The sequence below is a fragment of the Rhinolophus sinicus genome, linkage group LG09 (genome assembly GCF_036562045.2).
Source record: "Rhinolophus sinicus isolate RSC01 linkage group LG09, ASM3656204v1, whole genome shotgun sequence".
NCBI classification, from domain to species: Eukaryota; Metazoa; Chordata; class Mammalia; order Chiroptera; family Rhinolophidae; genus Rhinolophus; species Rhinolophus sinicus.
The window spans coordinates 62,959,130-62,977,561 of record NC_133758.1 but is presented as its reverse complement, the minus strand read 5'-3'; the positions used below and the strand labels follow the sequence as shown (position 1 = coordinate 62,977,561).

The window sequence follows — 18,432 nt, the reverse complement described above, 5'->3', positions numbered from 1 at the left end:
TGCCTTTGGAGTCAAATTCATAAAACGCTCTTTAAAGCAAGGTCCATAAGTTTAGTACCTAAGTTTTCTTCTATGCAGTTTATTGTGTCAGGTCTTATGCTTAAGTCTTTTATCCATTTCGAATTAATTTTGGTACATAATGACAGTTAGCAGTCCAGTTACATTCTTTTGCTCGTGGCTTTCCAATTCTCCCAGCAGCATTTAGTGAAGAGGCTGTCTTTTCTCCATTGTAGGTTTTTTGCTTCTTTGTCAAAAATTATCTGTCCATATTTATGTGGTTTTACTTCTGGATTCTCAATTTTATTCAATTGGTCTATATGTCTGTTTTTCTGCCAATACCATGCTGTTTTGATTATTGCAGCCCTGTAGTACAAGCTAATGTCAGGGAGTGTGATACCTCCAGTACTGTTCTTTTTTCTTAAGATTGCTTTGGCTATTTGGGATCTTTTATGGTTCCAAACAATTCTGATGATTTTTTTGTTCTATTTTTTTAAAAAAATGCCATTGGGATTTTGATGGGTATTGTGCTTTGGGTAACATGGCCATTTTAACTATGTTGATTCTTCCAATCCATGAGCATGTAATGTCTTTCCGTATCTTTGTGTCTTCATCAGTTTCTTTTTAAAATGTCTTCTAGTTTTCAGCATATAGGTCTTTCACATCCTTGGTTAAGTTTATTCCTAGGTATTTTATTTTTTTTGCTGCAATCGCAAAAGAAATTGTTTTTCTTTTATATTTCTTTTTCTGAGATTTCATTGGTAGTATACAGGAATGCAATGGACTTTTGTACATTGATTTTGTAGCTGGCAACTTTACTGTATTCGTTGATTGTTTCTAATAGCTTTTTGGTGGAGTCTTTAGGGTTTTCTATATATAGCATCCTGTCATCTGCAAAGAGTGACAATTTAACTTCTTCATTCCTAATTTGGATGCCTTTTATTTCTTTATTTTGCCTGATTGCTCTGGCAAGGACTTCCAACACTATATTGGAAAGAAGAGGCGATAGGGGACAGCCCTGTCTTGTTCCTGAATGTAGAGCAAAGGCCTTCAGTTTTTCACTGTTAATTATGAGAGTAGCTGAGGGTTTGTCATATATGGCCCTTATTATATTAAGGTATTTTCCTTCTGTACCTATTTTATTAAGTGTTTTAATCATAAACGGATGTTTGTGTTTTGCCAAATGCTTTTTCTGAATCAATTGATATAATCATATGATTTTTGTCCTTTATTGTGTTTATGTGATGTATCACATTGATGGATTTGCGGATGTTGAACCATCCTTGTGCCCTGGGGATGAACCCCACTTGGTCATGATGAATAATCTTTTTAATGCATTGTTGCATTCAATTTGCTAGAATTTTGTTTCGGATTTTTGCATCGGTATTCATTAGAGATATTGGTCTATAGTTTTCTTTTTTTGTGCTGTCCTTACCAGGTTTTGGTATCAGGGTAATGTTGGCCTCATAAAATGAGATGGGGAGTTCTGTCTCTTCTTCAATTTTTTGGAAGCGTTTGAGTAGGATTGGTATTAGATCCTCTTTGAAGGTTTGGTAGAATTCACTAGTGAAGCCATCTGGTCCCGGACTTTTGCTTTTGGGAAGGTTTTGGATGACTGATTCAATTTTATTACTGGTGATCGGTCTGTTTAGATTTTCCAATTCTTCATGGTTTGGCCTAAGAAGGCTATATGTTTCTAAGAACTTGTCCATTTCTTCTAAGTTATTGAATTTGGTGGCATAGAGGCCTTCATAGTATTCTTGGATGATGCTTTCTATTTCTGTGGTGTCTGTGATAACTTCCCCTTTTTCATTTCTGATGTTGTTAATTAGTGTTTTCTCTCTTTTTATCTTAGCGAGTCAAGCCAAAAGTTTGTCAATTTTGTTAATCTTTTCAAAGAAACAGCTCTTTGTCACATTACTTTCTTCTATTGTCTTTTTGTTCTCTATTTCATTTAGCTCTGCTGTGATTTTTATTATTTCCTTTCTTCTGCTGACCTTAGGTTTCATTTGTTCCTCTTTTTCTAGTTCTTTAAGGTGTAACGTGAGGTTAATTATTTGTGACTTTTCTTGTTTCTTGAGATAGGCCTGTAGTGACATATATTTCTCTCTTAAAACTGCTTTCACTGCGTCACAAAAATTTTGGTAGGATGTATTTTCATTGTCATTTGTTTCTATGTATGTTTTGATCTCTCCTCTAATTTTTTCTTTGACCCAGTCTTTCTTTAAAAGTATGTTGTTTAATCTCCATGTATTTGTGTTTTTTCCCGCTTTCTTTTTTGCAGTTGATATCCAATTTCAAAGCCTTGTGATCAGAGAATATGCTTGGTATGATTTCAATCTTCTTATATTTGCTGAGACTAATTTTATGTCCCAATATATGGTCTATCCTTGAGAATGTTCCGTGTACACTAGAAAAGAATGTATAGTCTGATGTTTTAGGATGAAGTGCTCTATAAATGTCAATTATGTCCATTTCATCTAATGTGTCATTTAGGGCTGCTATTTCGTTATTTATTTTCTGTTTGGATGATCTATCCATAGCTGTCAATGATGTATTTAAGTCCCCTAGTATAATTGTGTTTTGGTCAATTTCTCCCTTTAGTTCTGTTAGTAGTTGCTTGGTATATTTCGGTGCTCCCTGATTGGGGGCATAAATATTGATGACTGTTATGTCTTCTTGTTGTACAGTCCCCTTCACCATTATGAAATGTCCATCTTTGTCTCTTGTTATCTTTTTCACCTTGAAGTCTGTTTCATCTGATATCATTATGGCTACACCTGATTTTCTCTGGGTACCATTTGCTTGGAGTGTCAATTTCCACCCTTTCACTTTGAGTCTATGCTTGTCCTTGTAGCTGAGATGTGTCTCTTGGAGACAGCATATGGTTGGGTTTAGTATTTTGATCCAATCTGCTGCTCTGTGTCTTTTTATTGGTGAGTTCAGTCCATTTACATTTAGGGTGATTATTGATATGTGAGGATTTCCTGTCATTCTATCTTTAGTTTTCTGGTAAGGCTGTGTCTCCATTGTTTCTTTGCCGTTTTGTTGTTGTCTATTATTTCTGTGTGGTGGTATTCTATGATGTTTCCCTCTGTTTCTTCTTTTATTACAGTATATATTTCAGTTCTGGATTTTTTTTTGAGTGGTTACCCTTAAGTTTATGTAAAAGAAAGTTTGATATTTAGAGTATTCCATTTTCTTCAGCACGCTTACTTTCTCCATTCCCGTATTCAAGTTCAGGCCTTTACTCTCCCCCTTTTTGAGTTGTGGTTGCCACAAAGTGTCCCTGTTGATGGTGGTCGAATAGCCTCCTCTAGTATTTCTTGTAGTGCAGGTCGTGTACTAGAAAATTCCCTCAGCTTCTGTATGGCTGGAAAGATCTTTATTCCTCCTTCATATCTAAAGGATATCTTTGCTGGATACATTATTCTTGGCTCATGATTTCTCTCTTTCAATAGTTTGAATATTTGATTCCACTCCCTCCTGGCTTGTAGAGCTTCTGCTGAAAAATCTGATGATAATCTAATGGGCTTTCCTTTGTAAGTTCCTGTCTTCTTTTCCCTGGCTGCCTTGAGGATTCTTCCTTTGTCGTTGATTTTAGACAGCTTCAATACAAAGTGCCTTGGAGAAGGCCTGTTGGGATTGAGGTAACTAGGTGTTCTATTTGCTTCTTGGATTCGAGGGTCCGGTTCTGTCCACAAGTTTGGGAAGTTCTCATCGACGATTTGTTTGAATATATTCTCTGTTCCCTTCTCTCTTTCTTCTCTTTCTGGTATGCCCATTATTCTTATATTGCTCTTTCTGATGGAGTCAGAAAGTTCTTGTAGATTTCTTTCATTTCTTTTAAGTCTCAAGTCTCTTTCTTCTTCTATTTGTGTCATTTCCAGGTTTCTATCTTCGATGTCACTGATTCTTTCCTCCATCTGGTCAACTCTACTACCTAAGCTGGTTATTTCATTCTTAATTTCTTCTATTGAGTTCTTAATCTCCAGAAATTCTATTTGGTTCTTTTTTAAAATTTCAATCTCTTTCGTAAAATGCTCATGCTGTTCTTTGATTGTGTTTCTGAGTTCATTTAACTGCCTTTCTGTGTTTTCTTGCATCTCGTTGAGTTTTTTCAGAACTGCAATCTTGAATTCTCTGTCATTTAAGTCACATATTTCTGTATCTTTAAGTGCCTTTTCTGGAGATTTTTCACTTTCTTTCTGAGCTATCTTGTTGCCTTGGTTATTCATGGCAATTACTGGTTTACTATTTCTCTTCCTAGACATCTACAGGAGTGGCTTCTGCAACAGGTTGATAGGAAGCGGTCTTTCTTTTGTTTTCCAGTACTTGTTGGTAGAATGTTTTATTTTTTCTCCAACTGCAGCTTATTTTTCTTCTCCCACATGGTAGTGCTATGTTTTCTCTGCACTACTCTAGCTTCTCACACAATGGGGGGATTCCCTGGGAGACGGGCTTCTCCTCTGTTAATATTTCGCCTGGGTCACAGGATGCAGTGTCCGTGTGGGTATGCAGAGAGCTTTTGAAGTTCCAAAGCTCTTCCTGTACCAGATTCAGAGCCCGTATGTTTCAGCAGTTCTGTTTACTCCTGCAGGGATCCGCCCAGATAGGTGGTGCCAGGGGCAGGGTGAGTTGTGAGAGGTGGCCCAGAGCAATGGCGGTGACCACCACCACAGCCAGTGGTACTTCCACAGTTCCCTCCCCTTTGCTGGAACTAGTTGGGCTGCATATCTGTGTCTGTGGTCCACAGTTCTCAGAACAGCAAATATTCTGTTCTTTTGATCTGACACTGCTACTGTTCCATTTCTAGCACTGGGCAGGTGGGGACGGGCGAGTTCTGGGAGGGTGGGGAGGGGGCGGCTAGTCTCAGTGCCTAGGGCTTCCGTTCTCTGCTCGACAGTGAGGGCTTAAACCACCGTTTTCAGCCTTCTTCCCTCAGTCTTTTCTCCGAGGTCTGTGCCGTGAGCGTTGGGTTCAGCCGTGTTATATGCTGTCCCCTCAGCCCTGTGGGCTGCAAGCGGAGCCATAGCAGTCCGAGTTCTTCCCTCTCCCGCAGCTGCGGTTGTTTCGGGAAGCAGCGAGCCCAGAGCACTGAGCTAGGTCTGCGTCCTGTGCCTTCGGGGCTCTGTCTCCGCACTTCTCCGTTTCCTCCTCCCCCCACTCGCACGAATCTCCCACCTGTAGGTGATTTCGGTAGTGGACCTCTTCGTCTTGCCTGTCTGCTGTGCAGGGAGTCCTTTGTGGAGTTTTTGTTGTTGGATTCGTTGTAAATTCCAGGGGAGCTTTACAGAGGCTCACCTCACGCCACCATTATTCCTCCGGAAGTGGTCCAATAATAGTCTTAGAACAAGAGAAAAAATAAGTAGAAGAAAGAAAATGATTGTCAAACCAATTATCAAAATTTTGCCATACTTTAAGAGAAATGAAATGCTTCAGGTTAAAAAATAAATTAAAAGAACGATGTCCAGATGTCTAAAAATATAATTTAGAAACATCAAACCAAAGATAAAAAAATACCAAAAAAATAAGTAAAGTTATAGAATTCGGCAATAACATAATAAGTTTTAAACTGATATGTAGGGAAATATATATCCAACAAGTAGAGGTTCCATATTATTTCAGAACACATATGTAATACCTTCCCCCACATACACAAACTCTGTGCCGGATTACACAGAAGCAGCATCATACACATACAGACTCTTTCCTAACCTTAAGTCAAAATTAGATATAAATAATGACATAATAGCTTAAAACTATATATTACACTATTTAATTACATTTGTGTTGGCTAAACCACAAAAAATAGCAAAATTCTTAGAATTTAATGAAAAAGAAAATACGTCAATACTTCTGAAATGCAGCTACAGAAGCACATAAAGAAGATTGAAAATATTACATCCATTTATCAAAAAAGAAAAAAATATAAAATGTAAATGAACAAAGCTTTCAATGCAATTTGAGGAAATGTTTCACAATAAACCCAGAGATATAAGAAAAAATATTAACGATAATGGCAGAAATCAATGATGTAGAAATCAATAGGAAAGATTAACTAAAGAAAAATCTGTTTGTTTGTTTGTTTATTTATTTATTTATTTAGATTAATAAGATGGAAAACTCTGGCATTGAGAACATAGGTAGAAAGCAGAAATATAAAAACAAGAATTAAGTAAGAAGACAACTATTTACACAGCAGTTTTAAAGTAAAATGATTCTAGGGATTCCTTCCAAGATGGCAGCATAGGCGACCACTGAGCTCACTCCTTCCTAAGAACACATAGAATGTACACATATTTAGAGCAATTCCTCCTGAGAGACAACTCTGAGCCAACTGAACCACTTCTGCACAAAAAGCAAGTGAGAGAGACAGCATAGAAAAGGTTGAGGAACTGTGAGAGCTCTTCAGGAGCTGAGGGAACAACCTAGGACCAGAGGAACTGGTGAACACCAATGTTTATGTGTCCCATGCACATGGATAGCAATTGGGAGCTCCATGCAGGTCCTCTGGCTGACCTGAGTGTGATATAACATGTCCCCAGCAACCCTGCCTGGAGCCCAATACACCAGAAACAGGAGGACAACATAGAACACATACAATGGGCCACTGAACCCAGAGACTGACCTAATGGGTATGGCAGGGTGTTGCTTTGTGTACCTATAGTATTGTGTACACATGCAGGACTTCCTACCTAGAGAGAGTGTGGAGCTAGCAAAATGCTGTGGTGTTTGCCTGCAGGGAAATAGTGGGGTGCTGCTATGTATGTGCTCATGTGGCGTTGCACCACCTGGAGAGAGTGTGAAGATAGTAAATCACTGCATTACCCACACAGAGGGATGCCCTATACAGAGTGAGTGGGGGTGCTGCTGTGCATGTGTGCAGGACTGCCCCATCCAGAGAAGGTGCAGAACTAGGAAAGTATGGCTGTACCTGCACTCAAGGATGCCCTACCCAGAGAGATAGGGTGGAGCTAGTAGGGCATTGAGACACAGGCTCACAGAACAGTCCCACCCAGACCCTGCTCTGACTGAGGACAATTAAAGCAACAGGGAAGGCAAGCAGGGATGCCTGTATGAAGTGAGAGGGGCACAGCTGAGCATGCAGGTGCTGCACCACCCTCAGAGGAAGCAGAACTAATGAAGTTCAGCTGTGTGTGCTGGCCTACCCCAATTGCAGAGGGGGCGGCAAGGGTGCCCAGACCCTGCTCTGATAAGTTAAAGTAACAGGGCATACCAAGAGCTCACTGAGCAGCCCTTTCTACACCAAGTAGCCCCACCCAGATTAGAAGGAAAAGGGAGCACACACATACCAGGCTGTTCCACCCAGAACCCACTTCTTCAGGCCAGCTGACACACCAGTCACCACAGATGCCCACGTGACTACAAATAGCCTGCCAAAACTATTTGACACTGTCTGCACAGAAATTAATTTTTCAAGACTGAGGGATATAGGAACAGATACAGAAAGTCAAACAAAATGGGGAGGCAGAAGAATATGCCCCCAATTAAGGAATAGGAAAAAAACTCAGAGAAAAACCCTAATAAAACAGAGATAAGTGATTTGCCTGATAAAGAATTCAAAGAAATGGTCATTCAAATGCTCAACACACCTTGAGAATATTATAGAGGAATTCAGAGAGCACTTCAGCAAAGAGATAGAACATGTAATAAAGAACCAATCAGAGATGAAGAATACAATAACTGAAATGAAGAATACATTAGAAAGAATCAATGGATTAATTAATACAGAAAAATGGATTAGCAACCTTAAAGACAAAGTAGTTGGTCACCCAATCAGAACAGCAAAATGAAAAAAAAAGTAATGAGGATAGTATAAGAGACTTCTGGGATAACATCAGGCACCCTAATGGTCACATTATAGGAATTCCAGAAGGAAAAGAGAGACAGAAAGAGACAGAAAGAATACTTGAAGAAATACTGGCTGAAAACTTTCCTAATCTAGTGAAGGGAACAGATGTCCAGGTCCAGGAATCAAACAGAGTTCCAAACAAGATGAACCCAAAGAGACACACACCAAGATATATAGTAATTAAAGTGGCAAAAGTTAAAGATAAAGAGACAATATTGAAAGCAGCAAGAATGAAACAGCAAGTCACATACAAGGGAAACCCCATATGGCTATAGGCTGATTTCTCAGAAGCAACTTTACAGGCCAGAAGGGAGTGAGGAAATATTTAAAGTACTGAAAGAAAAGAATATACAACCTAGAATACAATATCTGTCAAGGGTATCATTCAGAATTGAAGGAGAGATAAAGAGTTTCCCAGACAAGCAAAAACTAAAGGAATTTGCAATCACTAAACTGGCCTTACAAGAAATGTTAAAGGGTCTTCTTTATGCAGATAAGGCCCTAAACACAAATTAGAAAAGACAAGAAAGAAAAAATTTCACTGGTAAATACAAATATACAATAATCACAGTGAATCAACCACTTAAAAAAAAAACTAATATGAAAGTTAAAAGACAATAGTATGAATATTAACTATAACTGCAATAAATAATCATGGGATACATAAAACAGAAAGATATGAAACATGACATCAAAAACATAAAGAGTGGAGGGGGGAGTAAAAATTTAGTGGTTTTAGTATGTGATTGAATTTAAATGCTTATCAGTTTACAATAGACTGCTATAGATATAGATGTATATATAGAAACCTCATGGTAACCACAAACCAAAAACATACAAAAAGAGATGAAAAATAAAGAGAAAAAAGCCAATCAAAACACTAAAGAAAACCAACAAATCAAAAGAAAGAGATCAAGAGAAGAAGAAAGGAACAGAGAAGAACAACAAAAACAACGAAAAAAATAAATAAAATGGCTATAAACACATACCTACCAATAATTGTTTTAAAAGTAAATGGACTAAATGCTCCAATGAAAAGACATAGTGTAGCAGAATGGGAAAAATCAACAACAATAACAACAACAAAAACATGATGTATCTATATGCTGCTTACAAGAGACTGACTTTAGATCAAAAGATACAGAGACTGAAAGTGAAGGGATGGGAAAAGACTCAAATCAGACAAAACGGACCTTAAAACATAGAATCTAAAAAGAGACAAAGACATTATATAATTTTAAAGAGGTCAATCCGAGAAGACGATATAAAAATGGAAAGTATCTATGCACCCAGCATAGGAGCACTCAAGTATGTGAAGCAAAATTAATGGATGTAAAGGCAGAAATCAACAGTAAGATGATAATAATTGGTGATTTTAACATTCCACTTACTCCAAAAGATAGATCATCCAGACAAAAAATTAATAAAGAAACAATGGCCTTAAATGCCACATTAGAAGAGTTTGACTTGATAGATATTTATGGAATATTTCATCCAAAAACTGCAGATTACACATTTTTCTCAAGTGCACATGGAAAATTTCCAGGATAGATCACATGCTAGGCCACAAAACAAGCATCACTAAATTCAAGAAGATTGAAATTATATCAAGCATATTTTCTAGCTACAATGGCAAGAAACTAGAAATCAACTACAGGAAGAAACTGGAAAAAAACACTAATACATGGAGAGTAAACAACATGCTTGTAAACAACCAATAGATCAAAAAGGAAATCAAGTAGGAAATCAAAAATTACCTTGAGTGTGAGGGATATAAAAGATAAACATCTAAGTATTACTTTGTCTTGTGTACCTGAAACTAATAAAAAGAAAATTACCTTGAGAAAAATGAAAATGAAAACAACCTAAAATTTATGGGATACAGCAAAAGCAGTTATAAGAGGAAAGTTTATAGCTATATAGTCCTACCTCAAGAAAAGGAAAATATCCCAAATAAACAATCTAAACTTATACCTAAAGATACTAGAAAAAGAGGAATAAGCAAAACACAAAATAAGTAGAAGGAGAAAATGATAAACATCAGAGCAGAAATAAATAAGATAGGAAAACAATAGAAAAGATTAATGGAACTAAGACTGGTTCTTTGAAAGGATAAATAAAATGGAAAATCCTCTAGCAAAACTCATTAAGCAAAAAAGAAAGAGGGCCACAAAAAACATAGCTGGAGATCCAAGATGGTGGAGTAGATAAATGCTGTGCTTGCCTCATCCCATGAACACCTCACAATTACAACTAAATTATAGAAAAATCAACCAGAAGAGCCATCTGAAGTCCAGCTGAACAGAGGTTATAACTAAGGGTATAAATAAGCCACATCAAGACTGGTAGGAAGGGCAGAGATGGGAAACAGGCTGGCCTTAAACCTACTGGTGGTGGATGAAAATTGGGAGGAATATATCAGCCACAGAGCTTCCCCACAAAAGAGCAAAGGACCCCAACCCCACACCAGGCTCCCCAGCCCAGAGTACTGGTGCCAGGAATAGGAGCCCCCACAACATCTGGCTGTGAAAAAGAGTGGGGATTCTGACCCTCTGGGTGGGACAGAAGGTTGTGGAGAAACCCAGATGTTCTGTTAAAATGCCTGCACAGACTCACACACAGGGACTCACCCTGGACTCCAGCAAAGGGACAGTGACTCAGGGGCATCGGAAACACATGGGAGGTGGGAGCAGACACAGGTGTGTGGTTTCGTGGTAAGGGTTGGAAGATAGTTGCCATTTTTCCTGTGTGGGGTCCTTCTCCCATGCAACCAGTAGGCAGGCACCATCTTTCCTGTGTTGAGCCCTCCCCCATACCCATGGCCAAATCTGAATCTGAATTGGTCTGGTGAGCTCTGCTTGTTCCACCCTGGTGACTCACTGGGACCCCATCATAATGAATTCCATACCGAATGAGGCTTTATCATTGGCTGAACCTTATGAGAGCTGGCAAATGGCAGGAGGCCTTCGTATGTCCTGGCTTTTTGCAGAGCTACCCCAGGCCAGTACTGGTGGCAGCCATCTTCAGTCACAACTTGGCCTCTTCCATGCACCTCCAGGTCTAACACAGGTGGTGACCAACTGTGGATTGCTATGTAACTCCTATCAGGTAGTCCCTAACTAGTCACAAGCAGTGGCTGAAATGGGCCTGCACCAGAGCCCCTCCCAAGAGGCCAAAACCCAACATACTTGGAGGTTGGCTTCAGATTACAACAGAGCACTACCCGGTTAGTCCCACAATGGCACACCCAAAGGGTGATCTCAACAAGCACCAGAGCCCACTGGGGTGAGTCCTGCCTCATGTGGTAAGCTCCCTGCATAGCAGCCTGCAAGCTGTGAATGTGGTCAAACTCCCGAGCCAGTCAGCCTGAGGGTCAATCGCACCCACTGATGTACCAATAGCAATCAAGGCTCAACTACAAAAGGAGGGACACACCAACCCACACAAGGGACACTCCTGGAGCACCCAATGCAGATGACCAGAGATACTGTGCCACTGGCACACACCGGGCACCTACTATATAAGGCCACCCAGTAAAACTGGGAGACATAGTATATCTGCCTAATACATAGAAACAAACACAGGGAGGCAGCCAAAATGAGGAAACAAAGAAATGCATCACAAATGAAAGAACAGGAGAAAACTCCAGAAAGAAAACTAAATCAAATGGAGGCAAGCAACCTACCAGAGACAGCGTTCAAACTACTGGTTATAAGGATGCTCAAGGAAATTAGTGAGAACTTCAACAAAGAGACAGTACAAATAAAATAAGACATAGAAACCATAAAAAAGAACCAGTCCTGAGTGAAGAATGTAATAACTGAAATAAAGAATGCACTAGAAGGAATCACCAGCAACTAGATGAAGAAGAGGACTGAATCAGCAATTTGTAAGACAAGGTAGTGGAAAACACCTAATCAGAACAATAAAAGGAAAAAAGAATTTTAAAAAGAGGACAGTTTAAGAGACTTCTGGGGCAACATGAAGATGAACAACATTCACATCATAAGAGCACCAGAAGGAGAAGAGAAAAAACAAGGGATTGAGAACCTATTTGAAGAAATAATGACTGAAAACTTACCTAACCTGGCGAAGGAAATAGACATACAAGCCCAGGAAGTGCGGAGAATCCCAAACAAGATGAACCCAAACAGGCCCACACCAAGACACATTATAATTTAAATGGCAAAGGTTAAAGACAAAGAGAGAATCCTAACAGCAGCAGGAGAAAGGCAACTAGTAATTTATAAGGAAGCTCCCATAAGATTGTCAGCTGATTTCTAAACAGACACTTTGCAGGCCAGAAGAGATTGGTAGGAAATATTCAAAGTGGTAAGAAACAAGGATCTACAACCAAGACAACTCTATTCAGCTAGGCTGTCATTTAAAATGGAAGGACAGATCAAGAGCTTCCCAGTCAAGAAAAAGTTAAAGGAGTTCATCATCACCAAACCAGTATTACAAGGAATGTTAGAGGGACTTCTTTATGACAACGACAACAACAACAATAATAATAGATATGAATAATAAAATGGCAATAGTTACATATCTGTCGACAATTACTTCCAATGTAAATGGATTCAATGCTCCAATCAAAAACACCGGGTGACAGAATGGATAAGAAAACAAAACCCTTCCGTAGGCTGTCTACAAGAGACTCACTTCAGGTTGAAAGACACACACAGACTGAAAGTAAAGGAATGGAAAAAATTGTATCATGAAAATGGAAATGGAAAAATAAAAAGGTGGGGTAGCAATACTTATATCAGACAAAATGGACTTTAAAACAAAGGTTATAAAGAAGGACCTTGTAATCTCACTTCTGGGTATCTGTCTGAAGAAACTCAAAATGCTACTTTGATGGGACATGTGTATCCATATGTTTACTGCAACATTATTTAAAATAACCAATATGTGGAGGCAGCCTGGGTGTTCATTGATGGATGAATGGATAAAGAGAAAGTGGCATATATATACAATGGAATATTGCTCGGCCATGGAAAGAAATGGGGTCATGCCATCTGCAGTGACATGGATGGACCGGGAGGGTATTGTGTTGAGTGGAGTATGTCAGACAGAGAAAGACAAATGGAATGTGATTTTACTTATATGTGGAATCTAAAGAACAAAATAAAAAAATGGAACGGAAACATACTCATAGATACAGAGACCATTTTGATGGTTACCAGATGGGAGGGGGTGTAAGGGGATGGGTGATTAAGAAGTGCAAATTGGTTGTTACAAAGTAATCATGGAGGTGTAGGGTATAGCACAAGGAATATAATCAATGATATTGTAATAACTATGTATGATGTAATAACTATGTACTAGATTTATCAGGATTATAGATGAGAAGGAGACTAGGGGATAGGATGAAAACGGTGAAGGGATTAAGAAGTACAAATTGATAGTTACAAAATAATCATGGGGATATAAAGCATAGGAAATACAGTCAATAATATGTTAATATCTGTGTATAGTGCCAGGTGACTACTAGACTAGTCAGGTAGATCACTTCTCAAATTACGTAAATATCTAACCACTATGCTATACCCCTGAAATTAATACAAGTTAATACCGAATGTCAATTGTCATTGAAAATTGTTAAAAGTGGGGGGCGGGTAAGGGTAATAAGTTCTAATTTCCAGGTATAAAACAAATAAGTCTTGGGTATGTGATGTACAGCATGGGGAATATAGTCAATAATATTGTGATAGTATAGTATGGTGTCAGATGGTTGCTGAACTTATGGTGATCACCTTTTAGGTATATAAGTGTTGAACAACACTGGTGTACTCCTGAAACTGATATAACATTGTATGTTAGCTATATATTTTTTTTTTATTAAATTTATTGGGGTGACAATTGTTAGTAAAATTACATAGATTTCAGGTGTACAATTCTGTATTACATCATCTATAAATCCCATTGTGTGTTCATCACCCAGAGTCAGTTCTCCTTCCATCACCATATGATTTTAAATGTGGTTTAATACTTTGTTGTGTTCTGTATCTGCTAAAATCTAATTTACCTGCTAAAATCTAATGTTAACAAGCTTAGTAAAATACTGTAAACGTAGGGGCTCTTAGTTACTTGTACTAGTAAAGAACACTGCTACAATCCTAGTAATTACTATTTTTTTTAAAGATTTTTATTAAAATATAGCTAACATGATGTTGTTAGTATTTTACTAAGCTTGTTAACATTAGATTTTAGCAGGTAAATTAGATTTTAGCAGATACAGAACACAACAAAGTATTAAACCACATTTAAAATCATATGACTAAAATGAATGTTTTAAAACATTTAAAATGAAGCGTTTCTTCATTATTGTAAATATTGAGAAAATTAAAAAGAGAGAGAGACAGAGAGAGACAGAGAGAGAGAGAGGGCCCAAATAAGTAAAATCAGAAATGAAAGAGAAGTGACAACCAACATCACAGACATACAAAGTATTATTAGAAAATACTACAAACCACTATACGCCAACAAATTGGACAATCTAGAAGAAATGGATGAATTTCTAGAAACATACAACCTTCCAAGACTAAACCAGGGAGAAAGAGAATCTAAGCAGACCAATTACTATCAATGAAATTGAAGCACTATTTGAAAAACTCCCAATAAACAAAAGCCCAGGACCAAAGGGTTTCAGAGGTAAACTCTACTACACATTTAAAGAAAGATGAGTGCCTATCCTTCTCAAATTAGTCAAAAGAATTGAAGAGGAAGGAACATCCCTAAACTCGTTCTATGAGGTTAGCTTTGCCCCGATACCAAAACCAGACAAAGATACTACAAAAAAGAGAATCACAGGCCAGTATCCCTGATGAACATAGATGCCAAAATTCTCAACAATATATTAGCAAACAGAATTCAACAGTACATTAAAAGGATTATGCACCATATTCAAGTGGGACTTATACCAGGGATGCAAAGGTGATTTAACATCCATAAAACAATTTATGTGATTTATCATATCAATAAAACCATGGATTGAAAATCATATGATTATAATAATATATACAGAAAAAGCATTTGAGAAAATTCAGCATCCATTTATAATAAAAATTCTCAACAAAGTGGGTATAAAAGGAATTTACCTTAACTTGATAAAGGCTCTATATGATAAGCCCAAATCTAACACCATACTCAATGGTGAAAAGCTTTAACTTTTTTCTCTAAGATAGGAAAAAAATTCCCACTCTCAACACAATCATTCAATATAGTATTGAAAGTCCTACCCAGAGCAATCAGAGAAGAAAAAGATATAAAAGGCATCCAAATTGGAAAGGAGGAAGTAAAACTGTCACTATGAGTATATGCAGGTAACATGACATTATATATAGAAAACCTTAAAAAAATCCACCAAAAATTAATGAAATTAATAAAATAATTTAGTAAATTATCAGAAGAAAAAATTAGCATACAGAAATCCATCACTTTCCTATACACTAATAATAAACAATCAGAAGGCAAAATTAAGGAAACAATCCCATTTATAATTGCATCAAAAATAATACGATATCTAGGAATAAATTTAACCAAGGAGGTGAAAGACCTGTACTCTGAAATTTATAAGACATTGAAGAAAAAAATTGAAGAGGAGAGAAATAAATGGAAGAATATACCATGCTCATGCATTGGAAAGATTGATATTAAAATGACCACACTACCCAGAGCAATCGCTACCAAAATATCTATGACACTCTTCTCAGAACTAGAACAAATAGTCTTAAAAATTATATGGAACCACAAAAGACAATGAATAGCCAAAAGAATCTTGAGAAAGAATTACAAAGTTGAAGATATGTTACCTGATTTCAAACTGTACTACAAAGCTAAAATAATTTAAAAAGTATGGTACTGGCACAAAAACAGACACATAGATCAATGTAAGAGAATGAAGAGACAGAAATAAACCTTCATTTATATGGTCAACTAATCTATGACAAAAGGAGGCAAGAACATACACTGGAGTAATGATAGTCTCTTCAACAAGTAATGTTGGGAAAACTGGACAGATACATGCAAAAAAATGAAACTGGATCACCCTCTTACACCATATACAAAAATAAATTCAAAATAGATTAAAGACTTAAATATAGGACCTGAAACCATAAAACTCCTGAAGAAAACATGGGTAATAAACTAACTGATATTAGTCTGAGCAATATCTTTTTAGATATATCCCTTCTAGCAAGTGAAACAAAAGCAAAAATAAACAAATGGGACTTTATCAAACTGAAAAGCTTCTGCACAATGAAGGAAACTATTGACAAAACAAAAAGAAAACCTACTTAATGGAAAATATATTCACAAATGATATATTGAATAAGCGGCTGATACCCAAAATATGTATGGAACTCATACAAATCTCAAATAAATAAATAAATAAATAAATAAATAAATAAATAAATAAATAATCCAATAAAAAAATGGGTAGAGGACATGAAGACATTTCTCCAAAGAGGACATATAGATGGTCCACATATATATGAAAAGACTTTCAATGTCACTAATCATCAGGGAGATGCAAATCAATACCACAATGAGGTATCACCTCACACCTGTCAAAATGTCTATTCTCAAAAAGTCAACAAACAACAAGGGAATCCTCATGCACTGTAGGTGGTGCAGCCACTATGGAAAACAGTATGGTGATTCCTGAAAAAACTAAAAATAGTTCTACCATATGACCCAGCAATTCTACTTCTGGGTATCTAGCCAAGAAAACAAAAATACTAATTCCAAAAGATGCACAAGGTTTGCTTTTTTCTGTCGGTGGACACCACCGAGTAAGCATTGTTAAATTTTCTCCTCCCACAGTTGTCATGTCTAACTCAGAGTCTCCCAAAGAGCCTGAACAGTTGTGGAAGCTCTTCATCAGAGAGTTGAACTTTGAAACCAACTGATGAGAGTCTGAGGAGCTATTTTGAGCAAGGGGGAACACTCACAGACTGTGTGGTGATGAGAGACCCAAACACCAAGCGCTCCAGAGGCTTTGGGCTTGTCATGTGTGCCACCGTGGAGGTGGTGGATGAACCTATGAATGAAAAGCCACACATGGATGGAAGAGCTGTGGGACCAAAGAGGGCTGTCTCAAGAGAAGATTCTCAAAGACCTGGTGCCCACTTCACTGTGGAAAAGATTTGTGTTGGTGGTATTAAAGAAGACACTAAAGATCATCGCCTAAGAGATGTTTTTGAACTGTGTGGGAAAACTGAAGCGATGGAAATCATGACTGACTGAGGCAGTGGCAATAACAGAGGCTTTTCTTTTCTGACCTTTGATGACCAGGACTCTGTAGACAAGACTGTCATTCAGAAATGCCAGTGTGAATGACCCCAACTCTGAAGTAAGGAAAGCCCTATCTAAGCAAGAAATGGCTAGTGCTTCATCCAGCCAAAGAGATCAAAGTGGTTCTGGAAACTCCAGTGGGGGTTGAAGGGTGGTTTCAGTGAGAATGACAACTTTAGTCATGGAGGAAACTTCAGTGGTCAAGGTGGCTTTGGTGGCAGTTGTGGTGATGGAGGGTATGGTGGCAGTGGAGAGGGCTATCATGGGTTTGGAATGATAGAAGCAATTTTGGAGGTGGAGGAAGCTACAATGATTTTGGCAATTACAACAATCAGTCTTCAAATTTTGGACCCATGAAAGGAGAAACTTTGGAGGCAGAAGCTCTGGCCCCTATGCTGGCTGATGGAGGTCAATACTTTGCCAAACCATGAAACCAAGGTGGCTATGGCGGTTCCAGTAGCAGCAGTAGCTATGGCAGTGGCAGAAGGTTTTAATTACTGCCAGGAAACAAAGCTTAGCAGGAGAGGAGGGCCAGAGAAGTGACAGAGAAGCTACAAGTTATAACAGATTTGTGAACTCAGCCAAGCACAGTGATAGCAGGGCCTCGCTGCTACAAAGAAGACATGTTTTAGACAATACTCATGTGTATGGGCAAAAAACTTGAGGACTATATTTGTGACTAATTGTATAACAGGTTATTTTAATTTCCATTCTGTGCAAAGTATAAAGCATTCCAACAACATGTTTTAATGTAGATTTTTATTTTTGCATCCATGCTGTTGATTGCTAAATATAATAGTCATCATGATGCTGAATAAATGTGTCTTTAAAAAAAATATATACGAGATCTGACAATTAAGTTTGTGAACTTGTTACAACGATGTTGTTAACCTTTTTTGAAATCAGAGGGATTATTCATTATGAACTTGTACCAACTGGAGAAACAGTTAACCAAGTTTACTATTTGGAAGTGCTGAGAAGGCTGCGTGACAAAGTTAGACGACCTAAACTTTTCACCAACAGTTCATGGCTCTTTGTCATGCAGCCTTCTTTGACAATGCACCAGCTCACACAGCACTGTCTGTGAGGGAGTTTTTAGCCAGTAAACAAATAACTGTATTTGAACACCCTCCCTACTCTCCTGATCTGGCCCCCAATGACTTCTTTCTTTAGCCGAAGGTAAAGGAAATTTTGAAAGGAAGATATTTGGATGACGTTCAGGACATCAAGGATAATATGACGACAGCTCTGACGGCCAT

At 37.9% G+C, this 18,432-nt stretch overlaps 1 pseudogene; it reads left to right on the top strand.

The window, feature by feature from the left end:
• The first annotated feature begins 16,707 nt into the window (after positions 1–16,707).
• Positions 16,708–17,819, top strand: LOC109438721 (heterogeneous nuclear ribonucleoprotein A1; annotated as a pseudogene).
• The last annotated feature ends 613 nt before the right edge of the window (positions 17,820–18,432 follow it).